The 27,681-nt window shown below is 47.1% G+C and overlaps 1 long non-coding RNA gene across 1 annotated transcript; it reads right to left on the reverse strand.

Annotated features, from left to right (window-relative positions):
* Positions 1-205: 205 nt before the first annotated feature.
* Positions 206-27,681, reverse strand: LOC140524373 (uncharacterized). The gene is made up of 9 exons (XR_011973701.1): positions 26,759-27,681; positions 26,038-26,155; positions 25,818-25,952; positions 22,157-22,260; positions 21,746-22,054; positions 17,629-21,082; positions 17,305-17,439; positions 15,545-15,691; positions 206-3,126 (listed from the first exon to the last, which is right to left on the reverse strand). It is a non-coding gene; the product is annotated as an uncharacterized lncRNA (long non-coding RNA).

A 27,681-nucleotide genomic window follows, 5' to 3' on the forward strand; every position in this document is an offset into this window, starting at 1 on the left:
CTTGATCATGTATGGACTACTTATCATAAATGAGAGGTACAGAGCAGAATAGATAGAGGGTCAGCCATATCCAAAAAGACCTGGATTCAAGTTCCCCTTATTCCCCAAATTGACTGTATGACCCTAGAGAAGCAATTTAACCTCTTAGGGCAAAAGGTAACTCAATAAGTTGAGACAAGGTGATAACCTGCATTGGTAGAGGGAATTCCTCACCTAGGAGTTTGCAGTACTAATAAAATCCCAGATCCGGTCCCTATTCCTATTCATGGGCCATGATGAATCTTTGATATGTTTTCTGCATTTTCTGCAGGGTGTATCACTACTCTGAACATTGTTTCAAGAGCCATAGGGACCCCTTTATTGTCATTTGTGAAGACCTAGATACTGACTATATTTGATCTCTATTCTGAAATTTCAACAAGAGAAACTCCTGAGTGAGGTAAATGAGCCAAAGAGATACTATTTTAGAGAACTAGTCCTCAAGATTGTTGCAGATCCATGGAAGCCCAGAGGAGAAATTTAGATAAAGATTTCCAGAAAAAATGGAGGAGAGAGTACATACAGGTTGTCAGGTAAGGTTGAATGTGACCAGGTTGCAGGCAATAGTCTAGTTTGGTAGAAATTTTGAGCATGTAAAGGGGAATGATGTGAAATATGGCTAGAAAAGTAGATCAGAGTGGATTTATGGAGGGTCTTACATTCACTAGAGACAAAAAGCAGCCACTGAAGATTTCTTGGCCAGAAGAGTGTTTTGGTCAGACCTGTGCCTTGGCAAGATCTTTTTATCAAGTCAAAGAGACAGAGAGGTTGGTTTGCCTCTGAACCAAGCCTTAACATTTAAGAGATTCTCAGGCTTCTTTGCTGAGGTGGGATCAGCTTCTTGGCACATGGTTTGTACCCAGGAGTCATTGGTTCGTGTGTGGGTGCCTCTCACTGATGCAGACAAGATGCTGGGGGTGTAGAAAAGGGGAAGAAAATAGCAACTGATGGGATTGACTTTGCTGCATTGGGGGAAATCTACAGGAAGCTGTTTATAGGGAAGGACTCGCCAACAAGGAGATAAACAGGCTGTGACCTTGTGATTTCTCTCCACAAACTTGGATATGGCCCAGACTTGTGCAGTTCAACTTTATGACTGCTGTTGCTAGGGAAGCAGACTTCGTTGAGCACACACAGAGACTTCACAGTTGAAATGTTATGCACTTACAGAACTACTTTGTGTACAAATCCAGGACTGTCCTCATTACAGATGATTCTAATTCATTTACTGAAGATTTCCAAGCCTCCAACACAAATGAGTTGACTCCATCCTCTTTACCCAGGGGTGTTGGGGCATTTCCTTACAAACAGACTGTAACTCCGCATTAGGTCAAGCTGTCCCTACATTCCAAGAGGATTCCAGGGAAAGGTCCAACTAGGCAGTGGTTATTCTGAGATGATCATGTCTTTTTTGAATGCCTCCGTTCCCATGATAACTGACATCCCTTCATTTGGCTGGTGCACATGACTGGCCCCTGGCTAGGGGAAGGAGTAAGTGATGTAAGTCTTATCGTCATTGCCCCCATAATTCAGCATTTATTAAACACTTAATTAAATTAAATATTTAATTGATTTTTAAAATTTTGAAAATTTAATTTCAATTTTATTTTTAATTTAGTTGTTATTTAATTTTCATTTTAAAAAAGCATTTATTAAGGGAGAGGCCCTGTGCCAGGCACACAAGATTCAAAGGGGAAAACAAAGAACTCATCCCTTAAAACCAGTCTTTGTAGTCTATTGGTGGTTTCACTGCCCTCTTAGGGACTCTCACATTGGAAATGACACACACAGATATAACTCATGTCCAAGGGTAGATGCAGGTCTTCTCCCTAGCGTTTCCTGCATTATAGAATCAAGTGAGGTCCAGATTTATCTCAGGGGCATCCAGATCCCAAAGAGATTTTCTTTATATCTGGCTTATTATGCTCCCACCCAAGAACAGAAAGAATTCTAGAGGAAAATCTAGGTAGCAAAACTTAGCTATGGCTCATGTGTAGAGTCTCCCCTAAAAGTTGTTAGCAGAGTCTCTTCTAGAAAAGGTACTCAAAGTAGAAAATAGATTCGATATAGGATAGATACATATTCCCTCTTGAAATGCAGAAAGGTCCTAAAGGGTAGATCAAATACTCTCACTATAAACAAATATATTGATCAATATTGGTCTTTCTGTGGCCACTAGTAAAATTATCTCAATGGGTTTGTCCTCTCACATTGTTCCTGTGTGAAAGAAGCCTGAGTTCTAGTTCTCCCCTCATTTGGAGGCCATCATAACATCATACATTAGGCTAGCTGTTTTGGAGAGCAAGAATTACTAAGTCCAGTGTGAGGCATCTCAGGGAGCAAGCTATACAATTTGGCCAATTTCAGAAGCATGGTGTACCTACACAGTCCAGCTTTGTCCAGCTTTTTAAAGAATCGTTCTGACTTTCCTTCATAGTTCCTTTCTTTTTCATGCCCAGGTGGGATAGAGTATATCTCTCTTAGAATTAATACAGAAAGAGGAAGGGAGATATAGTGGAAAGAGTCTGGGACTCAGAGTCAGGAGAATTTAGGTTAGAGTTTCACATCTGACCCTAACAAGCTCTGTGACCCCAGACAAGTCTGGGGGGGGTGCGGTTCTCATATCTCTGAGACATGCTTCTGACATTGTAATCAGGTTCATAAACAGCTGCTTTGATGACCCTCATCAGGGAATCATTGTTCTTTGTCCGATGACTGGTAGTAGGTGTCCTCACACCCAACAGCACCTGGGAATCAGCATGATTCCTGAGGACAACAGCCCCTTCTTCTTTAGAGTGTGTCTCTGTCCCCTTTGGAAAGAGCCTTTGACTTATTTTTAACTCCCAGTGTTGAGGCTTCCTTCTCCCTTTCACCTTCAGCAGCCTTCCCATCTTGGAATGTCCTGAACCCTTCTCCTCTGCTGAATGAGTCCATTGCCCAGACTGACATTTCATGAGGGCACACAGCTGTACTAATTTTACTCTTGACTCTCTCTTCAGACTTGCTCACCAAAAGCCTTGGCATTACAGGGCATTCTTTTACCCTCCTCCTTCCCTTTACATAGTGTCTTCTTCCATTAGAATGTACCTGGAGAGAGGACATTGTTTTATTTGTTTGCATTTATAACTTCATTCTGTCTGTCTATCCATCTATCCATCCATCCCTCTCTATCATCTATGCATCTATCTATCTCTATCATCTATGCATCCATTGACCTATCCTCTATCTCTATCATCTCTTATCTATCTAGCCAACTATCTAGCTATTCAAATATCTATCCATCCATCCATCCATCCATCCATCTCAATCTATCTTTAATCATCTGACACAAGTCAGGATTCTCCTCCTCATTTTTCTTTTTTTATATGAGAGAATTTTTTCCATATTGCATTTTAAACATTTATTAATATAGACTGTTTTTACATCACTGACATTTTCCAAGGTATCCCTTCCCCTTTCTTTTCCTTTCTCAGAGAGCCATCCCTTATGAAAAAAAAAGAATAAAAAAAAAGAGTTCATACTGACAAGTCTGACATAGGCAATGTTCACCCCCATAGTCTCCCTCCTTTGTAAAGGACTGGGGCAGGTGCCTTCTCCTATCACTTCATTGGGGCCAAAGTTTGTCAGAACAGGGATCTGAAGGCAGGGACCTGGCACAACATGGAGCCAGTGGGACTGCACTGGTCATTGAAGTTTAAATCTGAGCAACAGTAGACTGATCAAGCAGCTCCAGCAAAACCACTCAGACACAAGGAGGGTCAGTGAGCTGGAGTTCTGAGTCACAGCTCTTCCCCTTTCCTTCAATTGCTTGATGACCCAGTCTCAGGGATGTACAAATCTGCAATTCCTTTCTTTATTTATTTCTGAAAACTCAATCTTATAAGTTTTTTGAATAAGATTTGTCCCAAGTACGAGGTGGAGGCTGGACAGCAGAGTACAGCCAGATATATACTGAACCCAACAGCACCTGCCAGGCATCAGGAGCTCAAGAAACTCCAGGTAGTGGGAGGGAGGAATGGTGTAAGTATGTGTGCTCATTTCCCTCCAGGGGGCACTTGTGATACCAAAAGCTGGAAGGAGTGTTATTTCAGAATGTCAGAGCAGTTTAGGGACGCCCAGGACAGAGAATACTGCAACTACAAGGGTCATGTGGACTCTTTTACAGATGGAAAAACTGAGTCATAGAGAAATAGAGCTAGGAAACGATAAAGCTGACACTTCAACCCTGGCTTTCCTTGCTCTAAATCTAGTGACACTGTGTTCTAGGGCCAGATCCATGACTTCAATCCTTAGAAGAACTAGAAACCAGGAAGGATTAGTGACTTATTTGGGTATGACAGGCTTAGTGCCATCAGACCCCTATAAGCATAAACTCAGCAAGGCACACATTTATTGATCAGAGGAATGGGAGAGATGTCCTATATGAATGGAGGAAAGCCAATGTTGCACCATTTTTTAAAGCAAGGGAAGCAGATGTATATCTTTAAACTCTAGGTCAGTGAAGATACCTTTGGTTTCCTGGGACAATTCTAGAATAGATAATCATAGAGGTGTTTTGGGAACATTGAATAAAGAATGTCCAAGAACCAGGACAGTTCTCTCTGGGACCTTTTGTACAAGATACACCTGATTAAATTTTTGTGGATCAAAAGTCACTTTTCTCATCTTTAAAACAGGAATATGAAGAATGCATATCTTGTGAATTATTATGAGGAAAGGATGAGATAATATTTGTAAAGTGTTTTGTACAAATTTTAAAGTAGAATACAAATGTTAGATTTTCATTAAACAGCAGGTTTTCTGAAAACAGTCCGGGGCTCTTAGTGGTTTTCCAGTAACTGTTGAATGATGATGGATTATCATTATAATTATAGCTAAGATTTACATGGCACTGAAAGGTTTGCAAAGCACTTTACCTAGTTGAGGTAGGCTTTGAGGTAGAGGTTTTTATTATCCCTATTTCACAGATTAGGAAGGTGAGGTTCTGACACATCAGTGACTCCTTGGGACAGCATCTGAAGTCAGGTCTTCTGGGCTCTCAAGGATTGCTCAAAATCAGTCACCAGGTCACACAACAGAAACTTTGATATCATCCCTTCTAACCACAGAATTTTATAGGTGGGAAAACTGAGGACCCAGGAAAATGAGTGACTTCCTGAAGGTCATGCAGCTGGTGAAATCCAGGTCATTTTACCCCAGACCTATTTCTCCTTTCACTCCATCCGGTACCTTTCTCTACCACACTACTGACATCGGGGTTCAGCATAACACTTGGTATATAGTAGGAGCTTTTGAAAAGCCAGTCAACTGACTGACTGACACCCCTGGCATTCATGGTATGTCTAGACAGGCAAACATTTTAGAAGAAAAAAAGATTACAAACACTATCAGGGGGCAGAGCAAAGATGGCAGAGTAGAAAGACACACATACTCTAGCTCTTCCCCCACAGCCCATAAAATACCTGTAAAGAATAACTCAACAAATTTTAGAGCAGCAGAAGCCACAGAATGGTAGAGTAGAGGAGACTTCCAGCCCAGGGTGACCTGCAAGGCCTACAGGAAAGGTCTGTCACATTGGACGCAGAGCAGAGTGCAGCCCAGTCTTGGCCACTTGGTGCCGGGAGGAGCAGGGCTAGAGCAGGCCTCAGGGGTGCAATCCCCAGCAGCAGCGCAGAGTCCTCAATCCACAGGTGCCAAAGGTCAGTGAGAGGGCTTTTTCAGTTGGCCAGGAAGGGAGCAGTGTCCCCCCATAGCTCTGGCCCCAGGCTGTGGCAGCAGAGGCCACAGCCTGTGGCTCCCACAGCAGGCAGCAGCTGGCATCTGTTGCAGGAGGCCTCACTGTTAAGCCTCTGGGGGAACTGAGCAGTTGATCTGAACCTCAGGCCTGAGTGGGACCCTGCTCCCACCTAAAACTCCAGGGGAAATTGAGCAGCTGATGTGAATCTCAGCCCCCTGTGCTGGCATGGCGGAACTGAAGGCGAGGTGTCTGTGGAGAGGAAATTCTACTACTCGCAGATTCTGGGAAAAAAAGTTTTCTGGTTGCTCCCAGATCAATGTGCAAGCTTGATTGTGCCACCTTGGAGGAACTGAGATCTTACAGGGCCCCAGAGTATACCCTACTCTTGACAAAGAACCCAAAAGTCAAGTACTTGGTCGGGAAAATGCCTCAAAAGGGGAAGAAAAATAAGACTATAGAAGGTTACTTTCTTGGTGAACAGATATCTCCTCCTAGTCTTTCAGATGAGGAAGAACAATGCTCACCATCAGGGAAACATAAAAGTCAAGGCTTCTGTATCCCAAACATCCAAAAAAAATATTCAATGGTCTCAGGCCACAGAAGAGCTCAAAAAGGATTTTGAAAATCAAGTAAGAGAGGTGGAGGAAAAAATGGGAAGAGAAATGAGACAGATGCAAGAAAATGATGAAAAGCAGGTCAACAGCTTGCTAAAGGAGACACAAAAAGTGCTGAAGAAAATAACAAAAACAGGCTAACTCAATTGGCAAATGAGGTTCAAAAAGTCAATGAGGAGAAGAATGCTTTAAAAAGCAGAATTAGCAAAATGGAAAAGGAGGTTCAAAAGGTCACTGAAGAAAATAGTTCTTTAAAAATTAGAATGGAACAAATGAAAGCTAATGACTTTATGAGAGACCAAGAAATCACAAAGCAAAACCAAAAGAATGAAAACATGAAAGATAATGTGAAATATTTCACTGGAAAAACAACTGACCTGGAAAATAGAACCAGGACAGACAATTTAAAAATTACGGGACTACATGAAAGCCATGGTCAAAAAAGAGCCTAGACATCATCTTTCATGAAATTATCAAGGAAAACTGACCTGATATTCTAGAACTAGTGGGCAAAATAAATATTGAAAGAATCAACCAATCACCTCCTGAAAGAGATCCAAAAAGAGAAACTCCTAGGAATATTGTAGCCAAATTTCAGAATTACCAGGAAAGTAGAAAATATTGCAAGCAGCTAGAAAGAAATAATTCAAGTACTGTGGAAATACAATCAGGATAACACAAGATCTAGAATTTTCTACATTAAGGGAGTGAAGGGCATGGAAAGGATATTCCAGAAGTCAAAGGAACTAGGATTAAAACCAAGAATCACCTACATAGAAAAACTGTGTATAATACTTTAGGGGGAAAATGGTCTTTCAATAAAATAGAGGACTTTCAATTATTCTTGCTGAAAAGATCAGAGCTAAAAAGAAAATCTGACTTTCAAACACAAGAATCACGAGAAGCATGAAAAGGTAAAAAGGAAAGAGAAGTCATAAGGGACTTACTAAAGTTGAACTATTTAAATTCCTACATGGAAAGACAATATTTGTAACTCTTGAAACTTTTCTCAGCATCTGGGTACTTGGAAGGATCTCTCTCTCTCTCTCACACACACACACACACACACACACACAGAAACAGAGAGAGACAGAGAACACAGGGTGAGTTGAAGAGGAAGGGGTCACATCTAAAGAAATAAAATTAAGGTGTGTGAGAGAAATATATTGGAAGGAGAAATGGAGAAATGGAATGGGGCAAATTATTTCTCATAAAAGAGGCAAGAAAAAGCCTTTTCAATGGAGGAGAAAAGTGGGGAGGTGAGAGGGAAAAAGTGAAGCTTGCTCTCATCACATTTGGCTCAAGAAAGGAATAAAATGCATACTCAATTTGGTATGAAAACATATCTTACAATACTGGAAAGTAGGGGAGAAGGGGATAAGCAGGGTGGGGGATGATGGAAGGGAGGGCAAATGCGAGGAGGAAACAATTAGAAGTAAACACTTGGGCAGGGACAAGGTCAAAAGAGAGAATAGAAAAAATGGGGGGCAGGATAGGATGGAGGGAAATACAATTAGTCTTACACAACATGACTATTATGGAAGTGGGGCAGCTACTGGATAGAGCACCAGTGTAGGAGTCAGGAGGAGCTGAGTTCAAATCTCACCTCAGACACTTGACACTCACTAGCTGTGTGACCTTGGGTAAGTCACTTAACGCCAATTGCCTCACCCTGGGTCATCCTGATGAATATCTTGTCACTGGAATCAGATGGCTCTGGAGGAGAAGTGAGGCTGGTGACCTGCACAGCCCTCCCTCACTCAAAAAACAAAGTCAAGTGTAAGTCATGTCATCCTTTCTCTGATGGGATGGCCTTCTTTGGCAATGAAGGATGAATACACACACACACACACACACACACACACACACACACACACTTTATGGAAGTCCTTTGCCAAACTACACATATATAGCCTACATTGAATTGCTTGCCTTTTCAGTGATGAAGGGTGAGGAGGAAGGAAGGAAGAGAAGTTGGAACTCAAAGTTTTAGGAACAAATGTTGAGTGTTATTCTTGCACACAACTGGGAAATAAGAAATACAGGTAATGGGGTATAGAAATTGATCCTGCCCTACAGGACAAAAGAGAAGATGGGTTTAAGGGAAGCAGAGGGATGTTAGAAGGGAGGGCAGATTGGTGGTAGGGGTAATCAGAATGCTGGGCATTTGGGGGTGGGGGGAGGGGAGAGATGGGGAGAAAATTTGGAAGTCAAGATTTTGTGGAGATGAATGTTGAAAACTTAAAATAAATAGAAACACTGTCAAATCATGGTCCCATCAACCCCAAAGAAACACAGATTTTCAAAGCAAAAGAGAAATAATGAGTGACTCTCAAAATAATTTTTGGCATCAAGACAAGCAGTAGGGTGGGAATAAGTTGCAAAACACACTTTTTCACTAATAAGAAAAGGCTTAAATGGAGGTATATGCTCATGTGTGTGTGTGTGTACATGTGAGCATGTGTATGTGTGAAGATGTGTGCATGCATGTGTGTGTGTCAGAACCCCATGAATCTTTGTGACTTGAGTCGCTTTTCCTCACTTTGGCTTAGTTGGATTTCTATTTGAATTCTCTTGAAATCTCTTACATCTATAATCAAACAGAACATGATTCTTGGTTTCTGGTTCTTGGAGGAAGAACGTCTTTGCTTCTCAGGCCAAGTGGAAAGAACTCTGGCCTCAGAATCAGCAAGGCCAGAAATCAAGGCTGGCTTTGCCCATCTTAGCTGGGGGACTTTGGGTCTCTGGGTCTCAGTTTCTTCATAGTCCTTCCCAACTCTGACATTCTATGTTCTGGGGAAACTGAGGACCAGTTTGGTGTGTAGTATCCTGCCCAAGGTCACACAGGTTACAGTAAGTGGTGACTCCAAGGGGGTGTGCGGACATTAGTGATGACCTTGACATGGTTGTGGAGAGCTGACACTGGTCATGGTTCCCACTAGATGGGGAGCTCCGTGAGGGCAGGGAATGTCTTTTACCTCTCTTCCTATCCCCAGCACAGTGCCTGGCACTAAGTAGGTGCTTAATAAAAGCTTGTTGACTGGTCCGCTGACTGACTAAGGACATTCTTAGAGATCTTTCTCTAAGGTCCTACTCTGACATCCTATCTTCTCTATTCTAAGGTTACTCCACCCCAGGTTTGACCTTATGGTTTCTATAATTCTTCCCCTTAGCTGCACTGGTATTAATCCTGTACCCTAAGGTCAGGAGATTAAAGAAAGATTGCTACATCCCAAGATACTTAGAGCATCTCTTTTCATGGTGGCTTTAAGATGGAATCTAAGGGGCTGCTCTCCTACTGGGGAGTTGCTGGACAAATTGTGGTATGTGAGAGTGATGGAATATTGTGTCCTGAGAAATGACTAAACGGCCAGTTTCAGAGGATCCTGGGAAGACCTCAATAAACATACAGAGAGCAAAGTGAGCAGAACCAGAACGGTTTATACAGGGAAAACATTGTAGGGAAAACCAATGTCCAGATGTCCAAGCTAGCAGAGGAAAATTGTGAGTCCAGAAAACTCAAAAGGAAACCCCCATCTCACTTTTGCCAGAGGCTAACGAACTCCCAGTGCCAAGAAGGATGTATATTTTGGGGAAGGATTTGTTTTGCTGCACTATGCATGTTTATGAGGAGAGAATTTTTTTTTTCATTTGTTTGGGACTGGGGGGAGGAGTGGAAGGGCAGATTATAAATATATATGAAAAAATAAATTTTAAGAATTATTTGTTAAAAAAGATCCTTCCCAGCCCTTATATTCCACATTCCACATTCTAACACCTCTCTGGCTTTCACATTTCATAATCTGTATAGTTTGACAAAACAAATATTTGCATCATGAACTGGTGGGCTACACTGTCACCCCTGGAAAACCCAACTGTTAGATGTAGACTGAGCCTAGGCTCCATTTCTGCAGATGTCCAGTCCTCAGTTAGTTGGCCTCTTCAGAGATCCAGTATCTTAGACACTGGAGCAGGTCTTCTGACCAGCCAACAGGCAGTGTCAGGACCTTGGGTGAGCAGTGGCTCCCAATTTCCCTTGTCCAGTATCTGCCAAGGAAATCCCAACTGGATTCCCCAAGAGTTGGGCATGACTGAACAAGAGTAATGGGGGACCTTGTGCAAGGATGGGATGAGAACAAAGGAGGTCTCCATATTCCACAAAAGTGTTCTACTTTTTCAGCTGGGGAATGAGGGAAGCCTTCCCAGATGTAGTGAGATATGACCTGGGCCTTGAAGAAAGAATTCAATGGCCCAAAGACTCCAGCTTCTGGGATAAGAACTCATTATTTACTAAAAACTGCTGGGAAAAATGGAAAAAAATTATGGCAGAAACTAGGCATACACCAATATCTTACACTGTATGCCAAGGTAAGTTCAAAATGGACATATGATTTAGACATAAAGGCTGATACCAAAAGCAAATTAAGAGAACATGGAATAGTTCACCTCTCAGATTTATGGAGAAGGGAAGACCTTGTGACCAAACAAAAGACAGAGAGAATTATGAAATGCAAAATGGATAATTTTGATTACATGAAATTAAAAGGTTTTTGCACAAACAAAACCAATGGAACAAAGATGAGAAGGAAAGCAGAAAGACTGGACACAATTTTTAGAGCCAGTGTTTCTGTTAAAGGCTCCATTTCTCAAATATACAGAGAAGCGAGTCCAATTTATAAGAATACAAGTCATTCCCCAATTAATAAACGGACAAAGTATATGAACAGGCAATTTTCAGATTAAATAATTAAGAGTTATCTATAGTCATATGTTAAAATGCTCTAAATCACTACTGATTAGACAAATACAAATTAAAACAAGTCTGAGGTACCCTCACACACCCATCACATTGTCATGGCTAACATAACAGAAAAGGAAAATGATAAATGTTAGAGATGTAGGAAAATTAGAACACTAATGCATTGTTGGTAGAGTTTTGAACTAATCCCACCATTGTAGAGAACAATTTGGAACTATGCTCAAAGACTACCAAACTGTGCATACCCTTTGATCCAGCAACACCACTACTAGGCCTGTATCACAGAAATCATAACAAAAAGGAAAAGGACCCACATGTACAAGAATATTTACAGCAGCTCTTTTTGAGGTGGCCAAGAATTGGAGACTGAGGATATGCCCATCTATTGGGGAATGGCTGAACAAGTTGTGGTATATGAATGTAATGGAATACTATTATGCTCTAAGAAATGATGAGCAGGCAGACTTCAGAAAAATATGGACTTACATGAACTGATGCTGAGTGAAGTCAGCAGAATCAGAACTCTGTACACAGAGCAGTCACAATGTACAATGAATAACTTTGATACACTTAGCTCTTCTCAGCAACGCAAGAATCGAAGACAATTCCAAGAGACTCAAGATGGAAAATGCTGTCCATGTGCAGAGAAAGAACTAGGGAGTCTGAATGTAGATCAAAGCATGCTATTTTTTGCGTGTGTGACTGCCTTTTCGTTATGTTTCTTCTTTCACAACATGACTAATGAAGACATGTTTACATCATTTTATCTGTATAATCTATGTTAGACTGCTTGTCTTCTTGTGGAGGGGGGAGGGGAGGGGAAGGGGACGGATAAAAAAGTTTGGAATTCAAAATCTTATTATAGAAAAAGGGATATTTACATGCAATTGAAAAAGGTAAAATATTATTTCCAAAAAAAGAAAATTTTAAGTCATTAATAACTACTTTTAAAAGAATTTAATGGCATCACAGATGCAGAGCTAGAAGGGACTTCAAAGGTCATCTAGTCTAACCACCTCCTTTTACATATGGGGAAACAGAGGCCAAGAATTGAAATGAATTGTTCAAGGACACAAGCAGCATTTCTGGGACTTTACCAATAAGAGCTCATTGGATTCTCACAACCACTTTTTGACACATTCTGATGCCTGTTTTATAGACTGAACAGTTGAGGCTCAGCTTAAGTGACTTGCCAGGGTCACACACCCAGTTTAGTCCCCATGGGGACCTTCAAAGTCAGCCTTGCATTCTCCACCTGCTCTGGCCCAGGCTGCCTCTCAAACAGTGATGTGGAGGGAGCAGGTATGCTCTGGGGAGGGATGGAGGGCGATTAGCTGGGGAAACACCAAGAGCTTTTGAACACTACTTGGAAATAGCTAGTTTAGTTGGAATTGATTCTGAATTTAAAAAAAATAACCCCAAAAGGAGAAATCAAAGGAGAGACAAAAGTTGCAAGGGTACATCTGGGCTCTTCCCTTACCTGCCACATCCACGGGCATTTTGGGCTCACGTGAGAAGAGACGTAAGCATGGTATTGTGCTGAAAACCCAGCAGTGAGGTCAGAGGATGGGTCCAAGCTCCAGCACCATGTCTGCTCCTTGAAGGAGTGAGGGGAGTCTGGGCCTCATTTTTCTCATCCTAAAGTGGTTATGGTTGTTGTCAAGGATGCAGGTGAAGCCTGCTGTAAGCCACAAAGCACTCCATCATCACCCTAAAGTACGTTCAGTCGTGTCCAATTCTGTAACCCTATTTGCAGATTTTCTTCGCAGATAGATTGGAGCAACTTTGCCACTGCCTCCACCAGCTCATTTTACAGATGAGGAAACAGAGGCAAGTGGGGCGAAGTGACTTGCCCAGGGTCACTCTTCTAGTGAATGTCTGCAGCAAGATGAAGAGAGTATGGGCTCAAAGTCAAGAAGACCCCAGTTCCAATCCTGCCTTAGACATGTACCAGGTGCATATAGTCCAGGGCAAGTCAATGAGCTGCTGCCTACCTTGGTTTCCCCAGCTGAAAAATGAGGATAACAGCACTGAGTTACCAGGGTTGTGAGGGATAGAATGAAACGACCTTTGCAAGGCGCTTTATCAACCTTAGAGAGACATGTTATTGTTATAACTATCATCGGTATTGGCCTTAATCATCCTCCCTGAGCAGGCGTGCATTTCAGAGTTAAGATGCTGCAACCAGAAATGGGCTCCCATTTGAGCCACACTCTTAACAAGATGAGAAGAGAATTTCTGAACATTTCCCAATAAACCCTGGCTGCTCACCTGCCCCGATTCTAGGCCTCTTAAACTCATCCAGCCCAAACCGGGAGGGTGGCACCAGAGAACACAGTACAGGAATGTCTGGGCTGGAAAGACCAGGGAGCACAGGACATGGAAAGTCCAGGTTGGGGAGTGGAGGAGCACAGGAGGTAGAATGTCAGGACTCAGGAAACCAGAGAACACAGGATGCAAAATGTCCCAGTCAGGGAGGGGACAGTGTCCGGGCCAAGAGGGCCAGGGAGAGGCACAGCTGGACAGATCCTTGGAACCCAGGCTGTCAGGGCAGAAAGGCATCTCAGAACCTTCTGTTGCTCTTTGACTGCTCCTGAGGGTCAGTTGTTTCACCCCAGTGCCCAGCTCTGCTGAACTTGGCCACCTCAAATCCACCCTTGGCACTGCTCCCAGCCCAGGCCACGCTTCAGAGTTTCTTGATCAAGTACCAAGACCTTCCCAAAAGCAACAACTCCACATCACATCCCAGAAAGTTTTGCTTTATTAACCTAATCTTATAACCTAACCTTTTCTTAACCTAACCTTTTCTTAACCTAACCTTATAATGCTGGAGCGTGATATCAGCTTCAAACTAGCCACCTTGCAAACTAGCACTCATGTACTGGTGAGGGACTGCTGGCTTGGCCATGTAGGCACTGTGAGCATCATTGTCCCTCTAGCTCTCCCACAGCTTCTGGGGATCTCAGTCTCTGCTGCCCCCAGGCCCAGCTTTGACTGCACAGGACAGCCAAGAGGAGCCTCCCTGCTCCCATCTCAAGGTGTCTCCAGGCCATATGACGGACCCCAAAGGCCCAAGACTCTGGCAGTGGTGGGGAATGCCAGAAGGCAGAGCTGGTGTGAGTGTGGTAATGTGGTTTACACTTTTTGAATATGTTCTAGAGGTCCAGACTGAAGATGGTGCCAAAGAGTTGGTCAACGTCAGGAGGCAGGTACTGATGGATGATAGCCTGCCTGAGCTGGGACGCTGGGGCAGGGGAGTCAGGGGTCACACCAGAGCAGGGGGCTCACAAGGAGATGCCACCCAAGTCCTAATGACTCCCTCCATCAAGGCTGCCCCAAACCTTCCCTTCTAATCAACCCCTGTACCACCAGCCCTCACAGCTGAGAATCCTCCTCCCCTGACCTCAGGCCCCAGGTTCTCAGTAAGGTCAAGTCCTCTCCATGCACCTCAATCCCATCCCTTCCTCTCTTGTCCCTGAAGGAGCCCTCTGACAGCCTGCCCTGCAGTATGTCTCTTCCCTTGCACTCTCTCCCTCCCTCCACTGAAATCCTTTCAAAAGTCAGATGCTCAGCACCCCCTTCGAGTACAATTGTCCCCAATAACCTCCTCAGTGCCAAAGGGAACAGTCTTGTCTCTGCAGCCGGTGGACCACAGGCCACCTGCCCCTCACCTGGTTCTCCTCTTTCCTAACTGACTTCTCCTCAGTCTTCTGGATCAAGGTTGCCTCCTGGGCCCCCTTCTCCTTTCTCTCTGTACTGTCTCCTCTGGTGAAGTGGATCACTTCCAGAGCTACACAGCCATATAGCCCTCTGCTCTCTCCTGAGTGTCAGCCCCAAATCATCAACTGCCAGCTGGCTCTTTCAAAAAGGATGTCTCACAGGCACCTCCAGTTCTCTATATCTGACATGCAGAATTCTCTCCCTTCACGGACACCTCCATCTTTTTGTGGAGAGCACTGCCCACCTGGCTCACAATCTCAGCGTTACCCCCGACTCCTCATTCTTTCTCCTCTCACATGGCCCATCAAGGGCCAACCAAACCTTACACTATCTAAACTGGATCTGACCCAGTTATTGATGCTGCCTCGCCCACCACTGCAGTTCACACAACCCCCCCGTGACCTCACCTGCACACTACCCTCCCTGTGGGTCTCCCCCACCCATCCTCCACAAGGCTACACGGGAATTTTTCTAAAGCCCAGCAGGATGGACCACATCCCTCCCCTGCTTAGCCTCTAGATCAAATGGAAGTTTCCGCTGACATTTAAAGGCCAAGCTTTAGAAATTGCTATCAGCCTACATTTCTAGCCTTTTAAACATTGCTCCCCTTAGTACACCTCACTCCAATCTCATGAGGGGTGTCATTTGTAATTTAGGGAGGCAGTCTTCACTTACCAGTGGCCCAAGCAGGAATGGGCCTGCCAGGCTGGAACTCATCATCTGTGGAGTCATCACTACACAGATCCATTCCATCACTGCCTGGGTTGATCTTGAGGCTCCCCTTGGGGCCCTGGGGGGGTCATTTCAGAAGAGTTGAAGAGACTGAAGAAGAAAAGAGACCTCTTTATCTCTTCTGGCACCTTGGGCTGCCAGAGCTGAAAGAACCTTGGAGATGATCCAGTCCAAACCCTCCCCGACCCCACCTGACTGATGAAGAGACTGAGGTCGCGAGTGGCCACAGGCCAGGAATAAGACTCAGGATATGTCTCCATCTCTCTGAGGTTCAGTTTCTTGATCTGTTAAATGTGGATAAGTCACACTCAGCTTCCAGCTGGGAGTCTCAGAGGAAAGGATGTTTACAGAGACAGAAATCCTTGTTTGTGAGGAGTAGATCTTGTGTCTGGCAGAGTCCAAAGACTTGTTTTCTGGGAATGTGTGAACTAACCCCACAGGGTTTGTGGGACATCTTCATCTCCTTATGGACCAAGGACCTGATCACTGAGAGCAATGAGGAAGGCAGATGGAGATGGCCTCATCTCAATGTGTGTAGCTAAACCCTAGATAACACTCCTGAGGGCTAGGAGCTCTTGGACTTGACCCTCTGCTGACTGAAAAAAGCCAAACGTCAGTAAATAGAATGGAAACTGCGGTGTGGTCCCCTGCTGGCAGACAGAGCAGAGGTGAGCCTGCAGAGCTTGGTTAAGTTTGGGGCTGGCAGGTGGCCAAGGGCTCCCCACTCTGAGCTCCCCTTGGAGAGTTCTCCCAAGGCTTTCTTTCCCTGCTCCTCCTAGGAGGTCACAGAATGTTGAGGAGGTTCAGAGTTTGACCTAAGTGGGACCCTAGGGGGTCCTTAAGGCCATCCCACTGCTGCACTTTGCAGAAGAGAACTCTGGGGCCCAGAAAAGCTGACTTCACACAGCAAATGCTGCATGCTGAAAGCTGAACCCCAACGTGGTGTCCTGTTTTGTCGTTATCCCCAACTCGTCTCAGATACAGCCTTGGGCTACATCACACAACGCTGACTGTGCCAGCCCACTGAACCCAAGTTATAGAGTTGAGAAGATGGAATTAAATAGGAATTCGTGTCATTGTTAAGATGTGGTTTTCAACAATCCAACTTTGCAAGGGAAAAATGTGGAGAGACAGCAGCTCATGTGAAAAGTACCCAGGACGTTCAGGGGACAGGAAATTCAGGGTAGGTCAACAGTGACACGGCATCCCAGAAAGACAGGGGGAGGCAGGTGGGCAGGATTTGAAAAAACAAGGGTGGCCCTGGTTTCTCTAGCCTCTGCCCACTCCCAAGCTCAGGCTACACCCTGTTGTTCGATGTTGATAAACCAGACAGTCCCCAGAAAAGGGCAATCCAATGCCAAAGGATGTGGGCCTGCTGAGCCAGGAGGAGAGAAGACTTGACTTGTCTCTTCACTTCCATGCATGGTGGGCTCCAGGCTGAGATCACAGAGGGCAGAACCAGGGGCAATTGGGGGAGGCCTCCCTGGGCACATCCTGATATTCAGAACTCTCCAAAAATGCAATGGGCTGGCTGATCAACTGATGGGCTCGCTATTCTTGAGAGATCTTGAAGCGGAGGCCAAGGGACCTCTTATCCTGAGCACTGGAAGAAGACCGAGCATGGGCCTGGCGAGTGGCCTAACAGCCCCCTAGGAGCCTGCCTTTCTATGTTTCTGGGCAGGGAGACAGAGAAGGGGCCTCACCTGAACGTCTGTGGTCTCATCCAACCATCTGTCGGAGGCCCCAGCAGCAGCTGCTGCCACCTTGGCCTCCTTGGCCTTTTTCTCCCGCTCCTTCTGCAGCTTCTTTGGCTCTTGCTCTTGGGGTTGACATTGCTCCTGGGACCACAACAGCATTGTGTCAGCCCAGGAAACTGCCCAAGGCGCTGCCCCTCACCTCTGCCCTGTCCCAGGAAAACCTAAAGAGCCCAGGGGCAGCAGCCTCTGAAGGGACCATTGGAGGGGGAGGTAAGGGGTAGGGGTGTAGCCAAGACCAAGGCCCACCCCAGGTCCTGCCCATTGTCTCACCCTCTTCTTCTTCTCCTCCAGTTCCTTCAGTAATCTCTCCTTGTGGAGCTGCAGAGCTCGCTCCCTGAAAACCAAGAGTCCTTCCTCAGCAGTCACCAGCAGGGAGGGGGCCAGAGGGTTGGTCCTGACTCAAATCCCTCCCTGCAGCCTGCCTGACACTTTGCCCAGGTCTTAACTATTCTTCACCAACTCATGACAATGGGACAGGGGAAAGAGCGTCAGGATGAAAGTCAGGGAAGCGTAAGGTCCCAGATGGCAGGGCCTGGTTTGTTTCTGTCTTTGTACCCCCAGAAGTGAGACACAGTGTCTGGTACGTAGTAGGCACTTAATAAATACTCAATGAGTAGAACTCTTATTTTCTGTTCTACTTTATCCAAGGACATCCCCAAACACTGATGCAGGAGCTGGGAATCAGTACTGCCTCCCACTAAAACAGACACCCACCATAGGCCTCTGAGTCAAGTGCTTGGAAACCAAATGGAATGATGAATGTAAGAGATGCGTAAATCTACATGTAAGCATAAGGATGTGATTTCATATCTGGACCAGTAATTTCATCAGAATAGGGAATTTGATGCAGAAACTGCCCCACCTGTGTAGACAGAGGCATATGTTACAAATGAGGTGTGTTAAATGAGTGTATATGAAGCCAGTCTACATCACCTGTCTTTCTCTCATCTACCCTCTTTGCCTTGAACTCTTGACCTCTCATGGTCCAAAATGTTAAAATGATTTGTAGCTGCCATCAAATCCCAGCATGTTACAGGGCCTCCTCAGTGAGCCAAAGGATCAGTCAAGAGACTAGCTCAAAAACTGAGTATAATAATCCTACAGACGGAAAAAAATGGGCCTTTAACAGAATAGAGAATTTTCTAATACCCTGATGAAAAGCTCAGAGCTGAGGAGAAACTTTGAAATTCAAACATGGGAGTCAAGAGAAACTGAGAAAGGCAAGAAACAAGTGGTTATCTATTGAGGTGTGTGACACACCTGGGGATGCCTCTGCCATCAGAGCCACTGTTACAGGGAAGGCCAAGACTAGCACCCAGTCAGAAAAGTTGGAACGAGAAGAGATGGCACACATTTGGGGCAATTCTCACTTAAGTAGGCTAGTAACTCAGAAAAAGTGCAAAGGACACAGAAGATTCAGTACCAGACCATCATTGTCCTACAGAAGTTTCACTATAAAGGGAACCCAAGAGTCTGGTCAACACTTGATGTCCTCAGGAAGTGGAAAGGCACCAGTTAAAAATACAGAGTGATCCGTAAAATCCCACGAAGGACCAGGACAGAGGTTAATTAGGAGCAGGGCTGCCTCAGACAACCACGGGAAAACAAGTTGATATCGAATGTGACTGGAGTGTCCAAGTAAGTGCACTGTCCTGGTACATCAAAGGCTGCAAGTAGGACAGCAAAAGGACGAAAACATGGAAAAGGTCTGCCGATTTCTCTGCTAAGCTGGGTTGCTTGTCATTCTTTATGTTCCCAGACCTTGCAATGCTAACTGAGGATACAGAAGGGCTCTCAGCCACACTGAGAGATCACAGCTCCCTGGGCAGAGCTGGAACCCTACCAGCTTGGGGGAAGTATCTCTACCAAAGAAGGAACACACCAACTGGGGAGGGGCCAATCAAACTGGTCTATGGGTGTAACAAGAATATTATTATGCAGCAAGAAATGAAGCTCTGCTACCGAGAAAAGACCAAGGAGAAGACCAGGCACGAGGACAGAAGAGTGTGAGCCAAGAATCGTCCGGAAGGGGCGACAGACTGAAGAGCCGCCACAGCCCATCTTGTTCCTGGGCCTCAACCCATTTGCTGTAGGGAGGTGGAGGGCACAATGCTACCCACATGAGGACAGGGCAGCCCAGCTCTCCTTTACACAAGAAGGAATACTATGGGAGAGCAGACAATGTCTGTCAAAGACATTAATAAAAACAATTTTTAAGATACAGAAATAAAAATAAACCGTTGCTTGGGCTCAAATCCTGCTTTCAAGAATTTTGACCTGTGTCTCAAATTGTCTAAGCCTCAGTTTCCTCATCTGCAAAATTGGAATGATTCTGCAAATACACACCTCTCAAAATTGTTGTGATATTTGACAGAAATGAAGGAGATTATCCCACACAGCGGGACAGTCACCCCAAGGAAGGAAAAAGACCTTGACTTAGCATCTGCTCTGGGCTGAATGTGAGAGATTAAAGCACTTGCTCAGGTTTTAAGAACTAATGAGAGATGGCCCATCCAAGGGAAGAAGAAGAGCCAGGCTCAGAATGGCAAAGGACAAAGAGAAAAACACAGGGTGTGTCTGGGGAATCATGCTCCATGACCCCAAGCTCCCCGATCCGAAAATCCATCCTCTCCATGGCCTTGCCTGCCAGCAATGCCAACAGGATCTCAGGCTCCTCCCAAGGAGGCGGGCAACTACGAGGAGGGCCCAGCACGACCCTGTAAGCCTCACAACAGTGCCCATTTATCACCCCCACTTTTTAGGAAAAGAAACTGAGTCTTGGAGAGGGCAAGGGACATTCTCAGTGCCATGATGAAAGCAAATAATGGAGCCAGCATGTGGCCTGGAGTAACCCCATGCTCCTTCCTGCCCAAGAGGCCTTCTCACAGATGTGCAGTATCTGTAGGGAGCTCACTCATGCTCACAGCCTCTCTCTCACACACACACATATACAATCTCTCACACACTCATTCTCACACTCACACGCACGATCTCTCACAGACACATACTTAGTCACACACACACTCAGTCTCACTGTCATTCACACACACACAGTCACACAGTCTCTCACAGACACACAATCTCACACACATTCCAATCTGACACACTCAGTGTCACACAGTGTCTCCCACACATAGTCACACACATACACAATCTCAGACACAAAAACAGTCACACGCACACAGTCACACACATGCAGACACACACATGTGCACACACACGCACAGAGTGACATGCACACACAGTCACACAAAATCACAGATGCAGTCACATACATAGTCAAACACACAGTTACACACACGCACACATAGTCACACACATGCGCACATGCACACATGCATGCACCCACACACACACACACAAATGTGCTCATACTATCACACATGTGCACACACTCAGACACACATACAATCACACACGCACATTCGCGCACACATAGCACACACATGCATGCACCCACACATGCACCCACAAATGCACACACAGTGTCACAGGCACACACTCATGCATACAAACACACACACATAGACATGAGCACAGAGGCAAGGAAGGCACAGCTGCTCAGAGGGCAGACAGGCCCTCACAACTCTGCCTGCAGCCTCTCCTCCTCCCTCTTCCTCTGCATTTCCCTCTCCAGCGCCAGCTGCCTCTCCTGCTGCCTCTGCTGCACTGCGTTCCTTAGGGCTTCTGCCACCTTCCTCTGCCACTCCTGCTCCTGCTCCTCCTGCAGGTGGGAAGGAGAGGGATCCCGTCAGGGAGGCTGGGAGGGATGGGCTAGATGGGCCCCCAAGTTCAGACAATTCACTGAGCAGAAGGAGGACTGCTCTAGCTCCACCTCAGTTTCTTCCCTGCTCTCAACAGTCTTTAAGATCCCCTCAGCTCTACAGTCAATGGTTGTACAAAAACCACCCATGCTGACTCCAGAATGGGCCCATGCTTCTGACTGACTGTAGAATGAATATTCTAGGCTTAGCTCCACCCTCCTCCTTCCCCCAAAAGGACACAGGCCAGTGAGAGGCATCACGCATCCCAGAAAGAACAGTGGAGAACTGTCCCCAATCTTTCTCTCTTAGGTTCCTCTCAGTTGTGGGTCTGGGCCTTGTCACAAGGAAGAATGATGAAGATTACAAAATTTCAGTTGTGCTTGTCTCATCAGGTCTTTACCAACACTTCTAGGAGGCAAATATAATTTTACAGGAGGAAACTGAGGCCGGCAACAGTTAAAGGAGCTGACCAAGGTCACACAGCTGGATCTGAACTAAGGTCCTCTTGCCTCGAGGCTCAGCACACAAGGGCACACAGGTGGCTGCCCACAAGGAAGTGTGGCCTAAGAACCAGAGGCTGGCCAGCTCCACTCCTCCCTCCATGGTTTCCCACCTGCACTCACCTGCTGGAGTCTCTTCTGCCTCCAGGCTTCTTCCTCCTGCTTCAGCCTCATCTCAGCCTCCTCCAGCTTCTTGGCAGCTTTCTTCCTGGCCTTCTCAGCCAGCAGCTTCTGCTTCGCCTGTGAGACCCCGAGCCAGAAGGTCAGGGGTCAAGACCCTGCCCTGTCCCACCCAGTGCCTCCTCATGGGCCATGGGTCTGGGGCTGCCTCTGACCTCCAGCTTCTGCTCAGTGCATTTCTTCTTCTCTACCTCCAGCTGTTCTGCCTGCTTGTGGGCCTGCAGGGCCTTCCACAGGCACTCCTCCTGTTTCCTGGAGGCACAAGGAGGAATGGACCCATCCCTGGGCTTGGAGAGCCCCTTCAGTCCTCCCCAGTATACCCCCTGCCCATGACTCCAGAGGGTGGTCACTCACATCTTCACCTCATCCAGGCGCTGGCGCTTGTCCTCCTCCACCTTCTGCTTTCTCAGGAGCTCGGTCTTCTTTTTCAGGTTTTCCAGTCACTGCAGTTCCTTCTCCTGAGGACAGAAGGGCCGGCCCAGCTGTGAGGCAGAGGTGGAGATGGGCAGGGGCCAGTAGATGTCTGGGTCCCCAGCCTCTCTTCTCCCCACCCCTTTTCTGTAGGAGGCCTGCCTTCCCCCCCACTCCAGCTGCTCAGAGCATGAGAGGGGCTGTGTCACAGGCAGGACCTGAACCAGGTTCTGAAGGCAGCTGCCTCTTCTCTCCACATGCTCTAACAACCATTATTGATATCAATGGGCCAAAGGAAGGGAAGTTGAGGGCATGGGGGTGGCTGGTCTCCTGCCAGCATGGTCTCCCAGGGCCTGCTCAGCCACTAACTGGAAAGGTGGCCAGGCACCACTGCTTCCCCTCTCTGAGATCCAAAATTCATCATCTGTAAAATGGGTTCATTGTCCATCCCTCCCATGGAGGCAGTACAGAAACCAAGGCTTGGAGGCTGTCCTGGGTCCTCTTGATAGTAAAAATCAGAGGGCCACTGATCCAGTGCGGCAATGGGCTGATCCAAGAACGCACATACAGGACACAGGAGGCTTCACCCTCCTGAGAAGCTGTGAGGTGCAGCCAACTGATCGATGTCATTGGACTTGAGGATAACTGAGCCCACCAGCTCAAGGAGAGGGCAGCCCCCACAAAAACAGCTCGCATACCCCTTGGCCGCCTGTCCAGAAAGAAGTCGTGGACCCAGTGTGCTGGGAGAGACCCCCGAGGGCCTTCCTGGCCTGGCAGCTCTAGGCACCACTCCTGAGGAAAGACTGAGTCAGGCTTGAGAAACCTATCACATAAGGGCTCCAGAAAGAGGAGAAGGGAGAAGGGCAGGGACTAGTTCTGCTCCACCCAGCCTCAGACTGCACACCTAGAAGGGGTCAAAAATCAGGAGAAAGCCAACGGGAGAAGAGAATGGAGCCTTCTAACTCTACCCAATGCACATAGATTTGAGGTCCACTCCAGGCAAGCATCATGCTGACAACCATAGACACCCTCCCTGTCTTGTGAAGTAGTGAGCTCCCTGCTGCTCTGAGGTGTTCAAATAAAGGCTAGACAGATGACCACGTCAGGATGCTATGGAGGGCACATCTCCCTCTCATAGGACTTGGGGTTACATAACCTCTGAAGTTCACCACACAGATACCACCCAAGGGATCGATCCCCACCAAGGCCCAGCTCCCTCCTCGCACTGTCCTTTCTGCCATCAACCAGAGGCAAAATCTCCCGATTCAGGCAGCTGGCTCAGCTTGGAGTAAGATGTAGGAGAACAGGAAGTGGGACGGTGGGAAGTGGGACAGTGGAAAGCATGACAATGGGGAGGATAGTGGGAGAAAACATTTTAGGAATGACTGACAAAACTGAGTTTGCTTTGCTCAAAAATTCAGATGTCAGCCAATTTTCATCAAATCAAATATACAAAATCCCTTCAGATTTATGAAACCAAAGTCCTTTCTGAAAGGATTCAGCCCAGAAATGCTTTAAGCAGCAGCTCCTTGCAGCATATTTAACTGACAAACTTGGAGGCTTTGGGGGAAGCCAAGTCTCATGAGAATTCCCAGCGTGGGACCTCCCTCCATCACTCTCTATCTACATTTCTGGACCAGCTTCAGAAAGAGCCCAGAGCACTGAAGTTCCTGTGTTCTGTCTGTGAGTCCGCAATCTCTCGAAGGCAACACTTTGCCCCGTCCCTAAACAGAGACTTTGGGATGAACTGCCTTCCCTGGGACTCCAAGGCCTTCTGACTCCCAAGTTCAGTGGGTCATTGTGGGGCAAAGCTCTCCTCAGAGGATAGCCAGGACACCACAACCCTGGCCAGAAATGCTACCCCATTCCCCAAGGCTCCAAGGCAAGGAACTCCCCATTCCCAAAAGGATGAAAATATGGTCTCATTGACTCCTAATCACCTGCTGGGCTCTTTCTGGTCTCCAGAACATAAAAGGAAAAGGCTGCTCTCCCTGGAGGAAGTGTGCAAATATTCCAAGATAGAATCAGCTGCTTGGCCTGGACGTTGGGCATGGCCCTGAACTTGCTTACAAAATAGCCAAGAAGGCCAGGAGGAATCTCACCCCATGAACTCAGATTTAGGTAAGTGGGAGAACTCTCCCAAACCCCAACCCAGACCCCCTACAGACAACAACCTCCTGGCCTTGGCATGGGGGGATCCTGGAGGCAGTACCCCTCGGTGGGCACAGGGCAGTAGGGGAGACTGTGCAGACCTCAGCACAAAGTTACAGTGACAGCTGCCCTGCTCCTCCAGGCTCCTTTCCTGATTCCCAGAGGCTGATGATGGTGATGGGCCTTTCTCTGCCCAAGACTCAGGTTTCCTTCGCCTTCATCACTCCAGGTCTGTCCCATAGCTCTGCCCCAACTTCAATTCCAAAAGGCAAGTCATTTCCACAACTTTAAAATCAACTGGCCAGAAGGTTTTGTGGAATGCCCCTCGGGGCAGGAACCAGCCCCCACAGTGGTGTGCTCCTTAGACCAAACTCAAAGGAAAGGTCCACCTCCTTAACAAGGATCTCAGAGACTCTGGGAATTACGAATGAGACTTTGAAAACATAGTTTTTCTCACTAACAGTAGCTGAAAAGGTCAACACTACCATTCTAAAGCACTGTCAGCTACCATCGATCCAGGGTATGGGGGAAAATCGGGGGCAAGGTAGACCAGGGGGCCATTTGTTTCTTTATTAGCAAGAGCCCAGGATTGAGGCCTCACTCAAGATTAAGGAGGATCAGGCAGTGGGTCATGGCTGCCGACAGTGCAAAGGGCATGCCCAGGTTGGCTCATCTGTGTTGGGCCAGCAATCTGGGACAAGCGCTGCAGCAACTTGCTGGGTGACCCTGAACCAGCGACTTGAACTCCTGGGGCTCCCTTCCCCAGGGAGTTACTCTGCTGACACACTCACAAAGTTATTGTTTAAGCAGGTGATTCTAGCACTTCAGGAAGCAGTGGTCCAGTAGGGAGGGTGGGGATGGGTGGCTATGGTACTAAGATGATGGGTGGGTGGATTGCTCAGGACAAAACTCCCCTGTGAAAGGAGAGAAGGAGGAAAGTCAGCATTAACTTCTCTGGCTGGCTCAGACGCCCCTGCTACTCACACAGCCAGAGGCTTTGGACCACCCTGCCCTTGAAGGCCAGTCCTCCAGGCTGATCCAGGGCAGGGGGGCTGCCTGCCTGCCTAATCTCTGACCCAGCCATTTCCTCTAAAGCCTCTGAGAAGCTAAGCAGAGTAGGCTGAGTTTCCCCTGATGGTCATCCACACTATGGACTGACACACCATTTAAGTAAGCTAATCTCCCAAGACTATTCTATAAGCATCCCACATGAAACATTAAATTGAGCCTCAGCTCTTAGTTGGGACCTAGAGTACCAGGGTCAAAGCTGCCTCTTCTCTACAGTCAAACCAAACCTCTGGCTCACCTACAGGCCCTGCTTGGACGATTTGGACCCCAGCTCCCTGAGAAGGTCACCAACCCAAAAATGTACTCCCAGCTGTCCCATGGAACTGCCAGGCACACGCCAAGCAGAGAAGGCTCTCTCATGGCTAGCCCAAGCCCTGGCACTGACCTTGGCATCCAGATGGTGGGGAGTGTTGCACTTGATGAATGACTTCATGACACTAGGGCGGCCGGCTGAGGTCAGCATCATAAGCATCTGGTTCTTCTGCACTGTGTGTAGGAACATTAGTAAGGGCCACACCACCTGCCCAGGGAGACAAGGATGAAGGTGTGGGCATGCCACCAGCATAGCAGCAGCCAGGACAGAGGGTGTACCTCACCTGCCTTACCTTCCTGCCAGGGCAGACGGGGAAGGGTATCTTAGTGCAAAGAGGAGTGAGAGCCTCGACATCCATGTGGTCCCAGTTCTCATCCAGCTCACTGACAGACTGCTTGTAGCTCCTTTGCCTGTGGGGGCAGAAGCAGCACCCATCAGAGCCCTGGGAGGGATGACAGCAGTCCCCTGCCACAGCCCAGGCAGGCAGGCCCTGACAGGTGGGGTCTCAGCCTTCCCCCTCCTTCCACTTCCTAGACCTGGCACACTTCAACAATCACAGGACAAGGGGCTCACTCCTGGAGGGCTCTATGTAGGCCTGGGGAGGGATAAAGGTCAAGTCCCTGCCTGCCCTCAGGGAACTCACAATCTAACAGGAAGACCAGATGACAACAGCCAGGGTGAGAATAACACACCCACTACTATGTAATCATAAGTGTTTGATTAAATCAAATAGAACTTTTCTAAGCACCTTCTCCATAAAAAAGCATTGTTCTAGGTTCTGAGGCTCCAGCAGTAAAGACAGAACAACTCCTGCCCTCCAAGGCTCACATTCTGCTGGGAATGTCTACAGGTAGGTAGGGGTGTGTGTGTGTGTGTGTGTGTGTGTGTGTGTGTGTGTGTGTGTGTGTGTGTGTGTGTGTATGTAGGTCACCTATACATGGTACACAAGTTTATTTGGGGAGGGAGGGAGAGAAGACACTTCCCAAGATGGCGGAGTGAAAGCAACGACTCACCTAAGCTCCTGGAAAAACTCCTCTGGATATCTCTGGGGGGAGAGTCTGACCAGACTTTGGAGGTGTAGAATCCAGTGGGTGACAGACTTTGACGGATTCGGAGCCCAGGCTGGACCGGAGGGTCCGCGGGAGGGATCTGTTCCGCGGGGGTAAGACGCACAGCGCAGCGCGGTCAGCGCGGCAGGGCAGAGGAGACCAGAGGAGCCCGAGAGTGGCGGGCGAGACCAGCGGAGCAGGAGATAAGCCAGGCCGAGCCGGTGAGAGCCACTGAGTGCCAGACATCAGCGCAGCAGCCCTTGAAATCTTCAGCCTGAAGACGGACTTTGGTGGGTCACTACTTGAACTTCCAGGAACTGGGATGGCAGAGTGATCAGTAAGTGCTCTCTCCTCCCCCCTGATGACTGTGAGGGAACCATAAAATTCTTCCCCAGATTAATCCTGGATCAGCGGGAACAGCAGAAGGGGGCGGGTGGTCTTATAACACCAGAGGCTGGAAAAGTGGCAAAGGGGGATTCTTCCTACGGTGGCAGAGACGGCTGGAGGGACAGACGACCCAGGGCAGAGAAAATTCGCACTGAGACCCAGGCAAGCCTCAGAGCCGGGAGACGAGCCCCAGGAGGGGCGGGAACATGCGTTAGCTTCTAGGCGCGCCCCAGCCCTCCAGGGGAAAAGGGAAGACAATAGGGAAGCTGGGATCACCATCCCCTGACCTTGCCTTTGCCTCAAGTCAGCTGAGGAGATATCCTGAGACCAGACCACCCCTCCCACACACCTAACAAGCTAACCCCAGGGTTGATCGGGGAAACAAAAAACAAAAGCCTGCTTTTAGCCTAGACACACATCAGCTCAACTTAAAGATCTGTACCTTCTGACTGAAAGAACCAAAAGCTACAACACTCAGCCAACATCATGAATCGGAAAAA

Source organism: Notamacropus eugenii, chromosome 2 (assembly GCF_028372415.1).
Source record: "Notamacropus eugenii isolate mMacEug1 chromosome 2, mMacEug1.pri_v2, whole genome shotgun sequence".
NCBI classification, from domain to species: domain Eukaryota; kingdom Metazoa; phylum Chordata; class Mammalia; order Diprotodontia; family Macropodidae; genus Notamacropus; species Notamacropus eugenii.